The 13,688-nt window shown below is 41.3% G+C and overlaps 1 protein-coding gene and 1 long non-coding RNA gene across 6 annotated transcripts in view; both read left to right on the plus strand.

The window, feature by feature from the left end:
- Positions 1-7,395, plus strand: part of LOC125481054 — a 13,245-nt gene extending 5,850 nt beyond the window's left edge. The window contains exons 2-4 of one of the 4 annotated variants that reach the window (XR_007262634.1): positions 4-1,644; positions 4,769-4,876; positions 5,627-7,395. This is a non-coding gene — a long non-coding RNA (uncharacterized LOC125481054). Of the gene's footprint in view, positions 1-3; positions 1,645-1,665; positions 4,877-5,626 lie in introns of those variants that run through there. The other 3 variants (XR_007262633.1, XR_007262632.1, XR_007262631.1) reach the window with 3 other exon arrangements.
- Positions 7,396-9,997: 2,602 nt separating this feature from the next.
- LOC109911374 (serine/arginine-rich splicing factor 5-like) overlaps positions 9,998-13,688 on the plus strand; it is a 43,501-nt gene continuing 39,810 nt past the window's right edge. The window contains exons 1-2 of one of the 2 annotated variants that reach the window (XM_048599642.1): positions 10,004-10,086; positions 12,367-12,409. The gene's annotated coding sequence lies outside the window, so the exon portion shown is untranslated. Of the gene's footprint in view, positions 10,087-12,366; positions 12,410-13,688 lie in introns of both variants that reach the window. The other variant, XM_020510667.2, reaches the window with a different exon arrangement.

The raw sequence follows: 13,688 nt of genomic DNA on the forward strand, positions 1-13,688 counted from the left end.
CAGTTCCTACTATCTCTTGACAGAATATGGACTAAGTTTCTGCAGTAAACAAAATTGCTATTTATTACAAATGAATAGCTTCTAGCTACAGGTAAATGATTATGAATCATTAACATATAACCCTACTGGTTAAAACTGTAACTTCCTTATAAACCTTCTTAAAGACACACACACACACACATGCATAAACAAAAGAAAACATGTAATGGGCAGAGGGAAAGACTGGAAAAGCAGTTCAGTTGTCCGTGTTCACATGGTTCGCTGAATGATCCTTTTGGCTTGTCAGGCTATTGTTCCTTGATCTTCCACTTGCTTGCAGGAGGCATAGAGTGAACTGTTTCAAACTTATAAAGGTTTTTGATGTGTTAAAAGTCACAGATGACAGCAACTAATGAAAGTAAGTAAACTGGCTTGAGTTTTTTTTTAATTGCACGAGAAAAACAGCTCCTTCCCTTCTAGAGGACTGATGGCTTCACTCTTAAACATTCACACCCACAAACCTTTTAGCTAACCCATAGCCAATCACATAGTTGTTGACAGGTAGAAGGGCTTTGTCATTGGTCTGTGGGCTAGTGACCAGTTGCTGACTGAATCTCCATTTGTACAAATCCCTTGGCTCCAACTCATCAGCAGTAAGATTTTGCCCCCACTGTTTGCACAAACAGCTGTGTAAACAGCACTTACAATGAGTGTCAGGTAACTTGCTTTTTAAAAAGTGCAGCAATCTCTTAATAATTCTTGGCTTTTAAAATGAGTCCTTTTCCCATTTCAGTCCACAATCAAAACTACAGGAAAATAAAAAGATGAAGTCCTTACTCAACTCAGTGTGAATATGGCATTTAATTGAATGGTAATAATATTAATATCACAAAAGTGCCAGGCAATGACCATCTCCAACAAGAAGCAATCTAACTATTTCCCCTTGACATTCAATGGTATTACCATCGCTGAATCCTCTGTCAATATCCTATGGGTTAGTATTGACCAGAAATAGAACTGAATCAACCATAAAAATAGTGTGGCTGTTGCAGCAGGTCAGAGGCTAAGTATTTTGTGGCTAATAAATCTCCACCTAATTTCCAAAGCCTATCCACCATCTACAAGGAACAAGATGTGTGTGATGGAACTATCTCCTTTTGCCTGGATGAGTACATCTCCAATAACACTCAAGCTTGATACTTTCCGGGACAAAGCAGCCTGCTCAATTGGCACGCCATCTAACACCTTCAACATTCACTACCTAACACACAATGGTCGTCATGTGTGCCATCTGCAAGATGCACTGCAGCAGCTTACCATGGCTCCGTTGACAGCACCTTTCAAATCCACGACCTCTACCATCTAGAAGGACAAGGCAACAGATGTTTCGGAAAGCCACAAGCAAGTTCCTTTCCTTGCTGCACATCATCCTGACGTAGAACTGTAGTGTCATTTCTTCACTGTCGCTTGGTCAGAACCCTGGAACCACCTTCCTAACAGCCTAGCGGGTAGACCTACACACCAAGGATTACTGAGCATCATCATCTTAAGGTCAATTAGGAGTGAACAATAATGGTTGGCCTAACTAGTGACCACCGAAGTACCGTTGTCTGGAGTGTCTGATTGATTGACTTGCCTGCTGGCATATGGCAAATGTCCATTTGGGTGAGATATTAAACAGTTTGAATAGGTAGCTTTGGGGGAAAAAATGAAGTAGTTTTTTTTTAATATTTAACATACATCTCATGAATAACTTTGGTAATGAATTTTAGTTTCTGCACATTTGTATTGCTTAATTTAAAATAGTCTCTGATTTGTCCAAAGCCAGGATAAATATGCACCTTTTCATATATTGTTGTATAATTCAGAGAATGTGTTCCAATTCTAACTGTACAAATCCCTTCTAAAGTCCTGGGTTCAAGTCCCATCTTCTCCAGAGGTGTCTCATAGCACATCTGGACAGATTAATTTTAAGTATCTGCCAGTGTCAGTCCCTTCTGGGATCAGTAAACTTAATTGGATAATCAGCTCAGGAATTCCAGAGCATTGCATTAATTAAAGCATAAAGGCAGTTTTGGAAGGTGGCTTGAATTATCACCCATTGGACTGGTGTTACTCTGTAACAACAAGCAACCCTCTCACCAATGGAAAAATAATTATTTATAATATACAAGAACACTTGAGTTGTTTTTAGTTGTATATGGTATTTTTAGTTGTTGCATCTGCTTAAAGTACACTACTGGAAGCCTTTCAGATTTTTTGGTCACCTTAGTATCCCTGCCCAAAGAGTCACACCAACTTAGCCAAATCGAAAGAGCTTAGATACCAAAATGTAAAGCTACAGTTTTGGGATGCTAAGGTATGTCCTGGAATACTTCTGGAATTCAGGAGTGCAAAGACTGTGTAAACTTATAATTTGGACAATCCTATTTAATAAGACAGGATTGCAGAGTTATTTGGACCAAAATTGGAAAAGTTCAGCATCCAGTGATAGGCTCGTCTCTCCTGGCTCCAATAGTAAGTCAGACTGGTTAGTTGGTCATCACTAGCAGCCAGAAGTCCTGTACATCTGGTTCAGGTATTGACTTATTAAGCATACTATACTGGGCTGACTTCAGTCATCATGTGTCATCTTAAAACCACTTCAGTGTGTTTGCCTCCCTCTCCCAAGAAGTATAGTTACTAGTTGACCATCACTGAAGTGAAAAGTGTAAATTTATAGTGGACAGCAGTTACCAGGAGATCCTGGTCAATAGGAGAGTCAGCATTACTTATCTAAAATGTAAGATTGCATTGTTGCCATCCTCCTGAACACAGAATGAATATACACAACACTTCCCCTGTGTGTGTGGAGCTTCAGAAACCTAACTTCTGCACAAATCTAATTTCTGTATAAACCGAATTTCTGTACAAGCCAACCATGGTAACTGCAGAAAATTGCATATTGATCATATCGTAAAATGCATGAACAGACGTAGGCCATTTAGCCCATTGAGTCTGCTCAGCCATCTAATGAGGTCATGGCTGATCTGATAATCCTCATCTCCACTTTCCTTTCTTTTTCTATAACCCTTGATTCTTTTACTGATTAAAAATCTGTCAATCTCAGACCTGACTATACTTAATGAGCCAGCTTCAACAGCCCTCTGTGGTAAAGAATTCCAAGATTCATTACCCTCTGAGAGAAGAAATACCTCCTCATCTATGTTTTAAATGTGCAAACCCTTATTGTGAGATTATGTCCTCAAGTGCAGACACTCCCACGGTGGTGGTGGGGGGGACATTCACATCTGCCATGCAATTCCCCGAAGAATCTTGTTTGTTTCATTATAATTGCCTTTTATTCCTCTGAATACCAACGAGTATCGGCCCAAGCTACTCAACCTCACTTCAGAAGGCAGTCCCTCCATACCCAGTATCAGCCTAGTAAACTATCTCTGGACTGCTTGCAGTGCCAGCATATCTTTCGTTAGATGAAACAGGAGCAATATGCTCTGACACTTAGTAGTGACCTCTGGAATAGAATTTCCTAATTTGTCGTCTAAATAGTGCCTTCAGTATTGTGGAAGAATCTACATCGGGCAGATGTCCAAACCACATATAGTCTTGTCAGTCCCCTTCATGAGGTCGTGGATTTCACACACGGTCAAGAAAAACCTTAATTTTTGCGTGCTGAGGAGCTCTGCACCATACATTCAGTTTGGAAATGTAAAAGTTCACAAACCTTAGGTGCTCTGGAAATTTTCAGGAAGGTAAAAATGATTAAATTGTCCATTTCCCATTGTCTTCCAAAAAATAGTGTTAATGATCACATGAGGTAGGATAAGCAGCAACTTTGCTTCACTCCCATTTTGAGAGCCTCATCTGTCTTTACATGGATTTTGGAACTGGAGTACCCATTCCAGATAAAATCCAAGATTTGGCCACATTTGGACAGGCTCCCAGTTTGTTGATGAAGCATTATGTCTAATGTGTTTTTGAAATCAATCCAGCCTGGCTTTCACAAAGCCCTACAACCTCAAATGAAGCCAAAATCTGTGCAACACATGAGTTTGGAATCGAGCCTATTGCTTTCTGACTGTCCTGTGTGACTCTATGGCTTCTGATATAGGTCTCAAGCAATTCCAAGACAGCCACTGTAAAAGAAAAACCTCAGCAAGTTTCCTGAGTAGGTATCATGGTTGCTGGGTCCCTGTTTTGCGGATGGAACCCACAGTGTTTTCTGAAGCTCTGAGTGTTTTCGCATGTCACCGTTCACTGGGGCTCAAAGGCAGCTCTGAGGCAGAATAATAATTCCTATTACAGTATGGATGGAATTGCAAAGTGGGGAGGAAATATCCATATATGTTGATTAGCTGTACTAGAACATTTGTTACTTAAACACACTTATTTCTCTTTTAAATGAGTAATCCATATTCTTGAAGTGATACCATAAACACCAGGTTACTCCACTGCATTGCCTAGGTGGCAGTGTAAGCCCAGACAATGGACAGACCCTGAAACCGTGACTGTTGGTATTTCCTGAATGTGTAGAAGGTACCACAACCCAGCCTGACCTCATGCGCAGCCAATATCCAAATAGGCTCATGTAGCAGCAAGTAGTCACTTTAGCCATTAGAAGCTGAACCCTTAAATTTCCTCCATAAACACAGGGTGAATGCGTGTTCACTCCTGAGTGGTGACTGAACAAGGAACTTTGTTGTGGTGCTATTTGGAAGGAGGCAAAATATAACGTGATCATCAGTATTACAAGATGCACATTTCTCAAAATGGAATTTGATTGTTTTAGGGTTGTTGAGTTCGCCACATCTAGTGACATGAGAAATGCTCTGAACAAGCTGGAAGGTAAAGAGATAAATGGTCGAAAAATAAGATTAATTGAAGATCGGAAACGCAGGTAATTGTTACTAAGACTGTTAACGTATGTCCTTTAAGTTAACAAAAATGCTTCCTTACTATTTCCACGTGACCTGCACATATTATTGTGACTTACCTTTAGCTGCCAGAGTCCCATCTCTGGAATTCCCTCTGTAAACGTTTTCCATCTTTTTTTCTTTAAGCAAATCCTTAAAACTTACCTGTTTGGCCGAGCTTTTGATCATTTGCCTGAATATTGTCTTATGTGCAGAATCTCTCATTTTATTTTATGATGTCTCAGAAATGCCTTTGATTTCTTTTTATGTGTTAAAGGTGCAATAGAAAGAAAAGTTGTTGCTTATCCACAACTTGGTTGAATCCTGCACTTGCATGATATTGCATATTCTTTTCAGTGAAGTTATTGAATATTAATGTGCGTAACTTCTTGTTTATTCCCCCTTCCCCATTGCTGTGATCAGCTGAAATCTGTAGGAATTCTGATTAGCTGTGGACCTGGCCATTGACTGCTCTTGATACCAATGTCTGTATGGAGACAGGGAAACTATTAAGATCAGAAATATCTCTGTTTTTTATTATGTCTTGGCACAGATTATCCACATTGCTGGTGCTATATATGGCACGCTATATTGTGTATGCTTCACGAGTATTTAAGAAGAAAATATTTTCAAGTGAGGTGCCTAGGGGCTTTTTTCCTATATTAATGAATTGAACTAACTGCTTGTGACTAGACACTTGAAAATGAAAACTTTATTATCTAACTAATTTCTAGAACCAGAAGCAGATCGCACACTAGAAGTTCCTCAAGATCTCGCAGTAGGTCACCATCACCTAAACGGTCAAAGTCAGAAAGTAGGTCCAGAAGCAGGAGTCGTGGTAAATCCCATTCTGCCAGCAGATCGCCTGCCAGGAAAGATCAACCAACAATGAATAACCAGGCTCATTCAAGATCAAAATCTCCTGGATTGACAAACCAATCAAGGTCCAGGTCACGTTCTGTTGAAAGTGCTGATTAGATTGTAAAAAGCTGTTGTCTTCAGAAAATGATATTGGCTATCTTTTGCTTGAGGTTGTTTGTGGATGCTTCTTTGTTCATCTAAGTTTTTGTTGAACTGTAAAAGATAATTATTTCTTTGATACATAAAAGTCACTAATGGAAAATAATTTACTTAAATTAGAACTGGTTTTAGAGTTCTATGCTGCTTTGGTATTGAATATATAATGGATAGATTGAGTAAATTGATATCAGATTGTTGTTTCTGAAAAGCTGTAGGCACAACTTAGACTCTCTAGTTCACAATTGTTTTCTGTTAATTATAAGTGATACATTATACTTTGGATTGAAACCAAATAAATGTTATTACAACATTTGATTTTCTTAGACTATTTCATTGGTATCTCTTCAATGAAAAGCTTTGAATTAACTGCTTGTTTTTGCTGCATGAGTGCAACTGTATGGTGACTTTTGAGTTTATTTTAAAAGATTTTATTAGAATTTGATTTGATTGTATTTTCATCTTTCTGTTTGTTAGCCTCAACTCAGTATTACAGATGGTGTCTCAAAACCAGTAATCTTTGGTCCTTTGAAGTTTGGGGTATGTTGTTGGGTCTCACGGATTCAGGTGATGTCAAGGATTGCTCAGAATGTTGGAGTAGATTGACATGCAAGTGGCAAAATAGTTAACTAGTCCAGCACCATGCAGTGTCTAGCTCAGTTGTCCATAAAAGGTGTTTTAATGTTTTACTCAACAAAGTCGTTGTGTGGCCCCTTCCTAAAATACCTGGTTTTCAAAGAACTCCAGTCTTTTGATACTTGGATTTGAAACATTGTACCCTGTAGCACTTTTGGCCTAGAGTGTGGATTCAGTCTCCATTCCACAGACTAGAACGTACAATCCAAACTGTCACTTCAGTGCTGCATTGAGGAAGCATTGCACTAACCGATGTACTCTTATGAGATTAGACATCAAATCCATCCTTACAGATGGAGTAAAAAATACCAAAGTGCCATTCAAAGAAGAGCTGGGATGTCCAGACTTAATCCCTCAGTCATCATCTTAGAGAATAGGTCTGGTCATTTATGTCATTACTGATTTGTGGGACCTTGCTGTGTGCATACAGCTGGTGTATTTCCTTCATTACAACAGTAACTCCACTTGAATGTAATTAATTAACAGTAAAACTCTGGAAATAGCTTTTATGCAATCTGATTCATATTTTCAAGTAAGTTACTGGCATGAGTATTTTTCAAACTTTCTCTATATTTTCCAGTGAGAGCTGTAATTCTCTTGGAGAAGGAAAAAGAGCTATGCTAATGATGATGTCCGCTTGCTGTATGAGATTAATTGAGCAGTAATTTTCTGCAAACATAATGTTGCTGAAGACTATAATGTTTTTGTAGACTAATTATTCACTGGCAGAAACTTATACCTAGATTCGATCTAGCTGTACTTGGTCTGTATGTTTTTTGCATTTTCTTACTTGGGAAATAAAGTAACATTTTCTTGAAGCAATTTATAAATAAAATTGAAATTCACTTAATTCAAGAACTGTGATTCTGTTAGTTGTTGGAACATGAAATACTTTTCCAGAGGTCAAGGCAAAGACCCATTGCACCTCCTAAGAGAAAAAGTAAATTAGAAGTTTTATTAGTGCTAATCTAAAAAATAGATGGTGGGTTCTTATAAACAAAAATTGTTTTTTCAGACAAATGTACAATGTTGAAGCAAGACACTGAGGATTGAGGAATCGGAAATAAAATCTAACCACATTTCCACACACTAAATTAATAATCACAAATAATATAGAGCTCAGGCTCAACGCAATGTCTTCACCATAGGGACAGAAAACTGAAATTTAACCTACTTGATGGGTACTGAGAAGTGTTGGAAAAGGACTGTGAACAGGTTCCTGATTGCAGTTTTTTTTCAAACAAAAAAGGGAAGTTAGAGAGAAATTGGTTGGCTGGATTGGCCATGCTAAATTGCCCATAGTGTCCAGGGATGTGTAGGTTAGGTGGATTAGCCATGGGAGTTACAAGGATAGGGTAGGGAGGGTGGATCTGGGTGTGATGCTCTTCAGAGGGTCAGTGTGGACTTGATGGGCCAAATAGCCTACTTCCACACGTAGGGATTCTATGAAATTAGAGTACTTTTTACATCTTCCTATGTCTTTTAGTTAAGTACACTCTGATTCTTTTTATCATTCATTCACAGGATGTGAGCATGACTGGCTTCGCAGTGTTTATTGCCCATTTCTAGTTGCACTTGAGAAGTTGCTGGTGAGTTGACTTGTTGAACCACTGCAGTCTATTTGGCGTAGGTACATTACAGTGCCATTCGGGAGGGAGTTCCAGGATTTTGACCTAACAACACTGAAGGAATGGTGATATGTTTCCAAGTCTGGATAGAGAGTGACTTGGAGGGGAACTTGCAAGTGGTGGTGTTCCCATATATCTGCTGTTCTTATCCTTCCAAATAGTAATAGTTGTGGATTTGAAAGGTGCTAGCTATGGAGCCTTGGGAACTTCTGCAATCTTGTGAATAGTACACTCAGCTGCTACTGAACATCAATGGTGGACAGAGTGGATGCTTGTAGATGTGGTGCCAATCAAGCAGGCTGCTTTGTCCTGGATGGTTTTCAGCTTCTTGAGTGTTGTTGGAGCTGAACTTGTCTGGTTAAATGGATGGTATTCCATCACATTCCTGACTTGTGTTTTCTAGATGGTGGACAGCTTTTGGGAATTCAGGAGGTTAGTTACTTGCTGCAAGATTCCCCCCCCTCTGAGGTGGGGCTGTAGCCACAATTTACACGTTGGTTATTCTTACCAATAATGTCATGCACAGATGCATTTGTGGCAGGCAGACAGGTGGGGATGAGCTCAAGTATTTGTTTTCCCATCTTACTGGATCTCTCACCACCTGCTACATATTCAGTCTAAAAGCAATGTCCTTTAGGACCACATTAGCTCAGTCAGTAGTGTGGTGCTGAGCCTCTTGTTGTGGTGGACATTTAAGTCCCCCACAGAGTACATTCTGCACCCTTGCCACCCTCTGTGGTCTCAACTATTTCTGTACAACATAAAAAAGCTCCCTCCCAAATCTGTCGTTGCCCCTCTTGCGCCAGTCCTGCGTGTCGGGCAGGACATAGCCAGGACTGGGACCTTGTATGTAAGGAATGATTCTGGGAGTATGACTTGTCAGGCTGTTGCATGATTAATCAGTGAGACAAATCTCCTAGTTTTGGCACTAGCCCCCAGTTGTTAATAAGGAGGACTTTTCAGGATCAATAGGGGTGTGCTTGCCATTGTCGTTTCCGATGCCTTAGTCAATACCAGGCTAGTGGATGGTTGGGGTAAGGGATTGGATGATGTCAACTGATCTGCTATAAAGTGAGGTTGCCATTCTTTCACTGGCACCGGGTCAAAACTCTGGAACTCGCTGTTTAACAGCCAGACATATAGCGGCGGTTCCAAAACAAAGGCAGCCCACCCCACCACAAACTTTTCAGGATGTATCTGATGGGTGAAGTAATGCACGGTTCACCCTGGGAGCTGTGCCCATTTGTTTTTTTTCTCTTGCAAAAATATATTTTTAAAAAAAAAACTCGAAGTACCTAGAGTCTTAAAAAGGTTGTGCACAGTCTGCACAGCAAATAAAAACAAACAATACACTAGAATTTAATATGCCTCTGAGCCATGCTGCATGTGGCCAAGAACAGGGGCATTTTTCTATATTGGGTAAGTCTGAGTCGTGGCAATTGCTGAGAAAGGAAACAAGGCTGTGGAAGTGAGTTTTGGCCAACACTTTGTCGAACACCAGCAGTGAAATGGAAAGCAATGAAGATATACACGGTGAAAGAGACAACCGGAATTCGTATCGGAGGGAAGAGCAAAACTTCTGGAAGAGACGTGCAAGTCGATTAAACACGGTAGTAGTAGCAAATCAGCGTTGATGCCGGCATGCAACTCGGACAAGAAACGGTATTGCGCGCGTTCTGAGCATTGGGCGGACCCTCGTTACACACGGGCGGAAAGACCTTGATCCACGCTTACAGTACCAATGTGACACTTCGGGCAGAGAGTCACCGTGGAATGTAGCGATTTGAGGAGGGAAAGCGTCACAGTGGCCGGAGGTGACGTCAGCGCTCGCCCGCCCTCTGGCCGTCGGACGCCATTTTGTGCGGCGGTTAGTTATTTTTATCTGCGTCAGTGTGGGGCGAGAGGCCGAGCTGGTAAGAGCAGGAGCCTTTATTATTATTATTATTATTATTATTATTATTATTATTGTGGAGGTGGCCGCCTCCTTATAAAACATACCTGTTCTCTAACTTTATTCCCTACATACACTTAGGGCCGTGTAAACGCCATGTGGTTTCCCCCCCCCACCCCTGGTGATGTCGGGCCCGCTCCACGGGCTTAAAGGGTCTCGCCTGCTCGTCCCTTCTCCTTCCCATTTCCCCCCACCCCGTGTTTGGGAAAGGAGAAACACCCAGCCGGGTCTCACTCCGCAAAACCCCTTCATTCCCACCCACTCCCCGTCCTCAGGCCGGGAGGCTCTTTTTTTCCTCCTCCTTTTTCTCCTTCACGGACGCTGCCAGACCTCCTGAACTTTTCCAGCAACTTCTGGTTTTTTTTTTCTTGTGTTCGGACTGTTTTGATCGGATCGTCTGGTGTTTTCCGTGTAAAAGGTGCTGCCAGGGCCGCCTGCACTCCCTCCCTCCACCCCGCTCCATCCATTCAGCACCTCTGTCTCCTCCGCCCCGCCACATCCTTCAGGATGGCCGTGCCATACCCTGCTCTCCCCTCTGTATCAACCTAGACACCTTGGATGTAAGGGTGAAGGCTTTCTTTTTTTAAAAGAGGTCACGGTTGTGTTATTCCGTGATGGCTTTAATTAGCAAGTCGCCCGCATAAAACAAGCGGCTCAACGAGTAATGTAGCCGGTAAATTAGCAATACAGAATTGCCGTGCCATAGTTTTGTAGTTTATGAGAGAATAGTGCTTCAAGGTGAACGTATTATCTTTTTAACTGGTCTGGACAGCAACATGTTTAACTCTGAACTGCTCTCTACAATATTTACGGGCAATTAGAAATGGACATTAAATGCCAGCTTTGCTAACCTACACTCACCTTTACTGTCTCCAACCCCGCTTCTTTGACCTGTCTGTCTCCTGTCTACTTACCTGCTCCTTTATCCAAGATAACAAGGTGTAGAGCTGGATGAACACAGCAGGCCGAGCAGGAAGGCTGACATTTCGGGCCTAGACCCGTCAGAATGTTCATCTAGCTGTACACCTTGTTATCTCAGATTCTCCAGCATCTGCAATTCCTACTATCTTTGCTCCTTTATCCATCTTCTATCTGCCTCCCCCTATTTATTTCAGAATCCCCTTCCCCTCCCCCATTTCTGAAGAAGGGTTTAGACCCAAAACATTGGCTTTCCTGCTCCTCTGATGCTGCTTGGCCTGCTGTGTTCATCCAGCTCTATACCTTGTTATCTCAGGTTACAGCCCAACAGGTTTATTTGAAATCACAAACTTTTGGTGCACTGCTCCTTTGCCAGGTGAAGCGACAAAGGAGCGCCACTTCAAAAGCTTGCAGTTTCAAATAAACGTGTTGGACTAGAACCTGGTGTCATGTGACTTCTGACTTTGTCCACTCCACTGCAGCGCTGGCATCTCCATATCACAGTTAGTACAGGTTTATCACTGCCCAGTTTCACTTCAGCTCTTGTTTTCTCTGGTCTATTGTTTGATGGGCATGCTGATCTTTGTGACAAAGTGTGCACCTTTTTTCAAAAGTTGCTGTATGTTATTTGCATTTTAAAGCCTTCAGTTATGACATTGAACGCACTGATCAACCTAGATTGAAATTGCCAAATGCCCAAGTTTGAATTGGATTCTGGGACTGACACCATAGACAGATGTGGGGGAGAAGGGTTTGAAAGTGGCCTCGTAATAGTTCTATTACCTTCATCCCATAAAGCGACTACAATTCGCCAACATTTTTTTCAAACCTCAGCTGTCCATTGTCCCTGATGTTCACCTGGGTCTCCCATGTTCTGTAATCCCTCGGCCAATTAACACATCACCTCTCATTGTAAATGGCTAAATCTTCCCTCCTGCTCCTGATTTTTTTTTTTTTAGTATGTTGTGACCTTGCCATCTTGACTGTCTTTTTCACTTCATATTTTGGATCCCTCCTTATCAGCTTCTGTCCCAGACACGTTTATATATTTCTCCTCTCCAATTTTAACTCCAAGTACTACAGGTAGTTTTCCTGTAACACACTAGTTGTGTTCTTGTGTGACCTCGTTGCGTTCCCCTATAGTGAAATAGCTATAGAAAATTGCTATACCTATACAGCAGAAAGTTTGCATTATCCAACCAATGTCCACTATTTATCAATTGTGTTAACGAAATACGCGTAACTCACTACCTGTAGTGAGTTACCACCACTACACCTTCTGCACAAAGTTTTCAATGTTATTTGACCATTTGTGCTTTTCCAGGTGGACTGCTGCATCTCAGCGGACTGCTGCATCTCAGCACCAGGTACCTGGGTTTCGTCCCAGCCTTGGATGACTGTAGAGTTTGCCTGTTCTCCCTGTGTATGCGTGGGTTTTCTCTGGGTGCTGTGGTTTCCTCCCATAGTCCAAAGATGTGTAGGTTAGGTGGATTGGCCATACTAAATTGCCCATAGGGTGCAGGCCAGATGGATTAGTCGTGGTAAATCCGGGGTTAAGTTGAGAGGGTGGGGTGCTCTTTGGCAGGTTGGTGCAGACTTGATGGGCCAAATAGCCTCTTTCCACACCATGGGTATTCTGTGATTTGTGGTAATACTTCCCTGCTGTAATAATGGTAATCTATACCCACAACCCTGATCCCAACAATGCATTAACTCATCTCCCCAAAATTTTCTATGCACACACTACTATCAATGTATCCTGCACTTTTTAAAAAGAATTAATAGAACTAGGCCATGGTAAAAGCAGCATTACTAGGATGGGAGAAAGTGGGTCTGGGTGGGATGTTCTTCAGAGAGTTTGTATAGACTTGATGAGCCAAATGGCCTCTCTCTGCACTGAAAGGATTCTATGATTCTAAGCCATTCACCATCCAATCTTGTTCTGTAAATGTTCTCATTTAATTAGATCGTGGTTAACCTGTGTCTTTGTATCAACTGTGCTCCTTTGTCCCCCAAGCCTTAATATGCTTACCTAATTAATATCTCCTCTTTTAAAACATCCGTTGACCTGTGGAAAAACGACATTCTGGGTTTGCACTAACTTTTGTGTGAGAAAGTGTTTCTTGACTCCCTGAGCTTCAAATGTTCAGGAGGGTCCCCTTTGTTTTTGTCTCTCCCATTGGGGAAACCCATTCTCACTCTATTCTCATTAACTGTGTTGATCACCTTAAAGACTTCAGATAAATGACAGCTCAAATTTCGGTGTGTGAGAAAAAAATTATATATATAGTTATGGACCAGAACAGCGCCCCCACCACCACCACCAAACTACACTATGGAGATGGTCTCGAACCTAACATTTATATCTTTTTGAAAGGCAAAAGCAAGGCACTGTGTTCTAGATACAATTCGATTGATTCACCATTAAACTTTAATCAAAGCACAGTTGAAATACAATAAAAAGAATTGGCAAAACTTTACGGAAATACTTAACACGATAATGTATTATTTAACCACTGATCATTAACTGTTCGAAGACCAAAAACAGAAGTTGCTGGAAAAGCTCAGCAGGTCTGGCAGCACCTGTGAAGAAGAGAATCAGAGTTAATGTTTCGGGTCCAGTGACCCTTCCTCTGTTCTGAGGAA

The sequence above is a fragment of the Rhincodon typus genome, chromosome 8 (assembly GCF_021869965.1).
Source record: "Rhincodon typus isolate 14 chromosome 8, sRhiTyp1.1, whole genome shotgun sequence".
NCBI lineage: Eukaryota > Metazoa > Chordata > Chondrichthyes > Orectolobiformes > Rhincodontidae > Rhincodon > Rhincodon typus.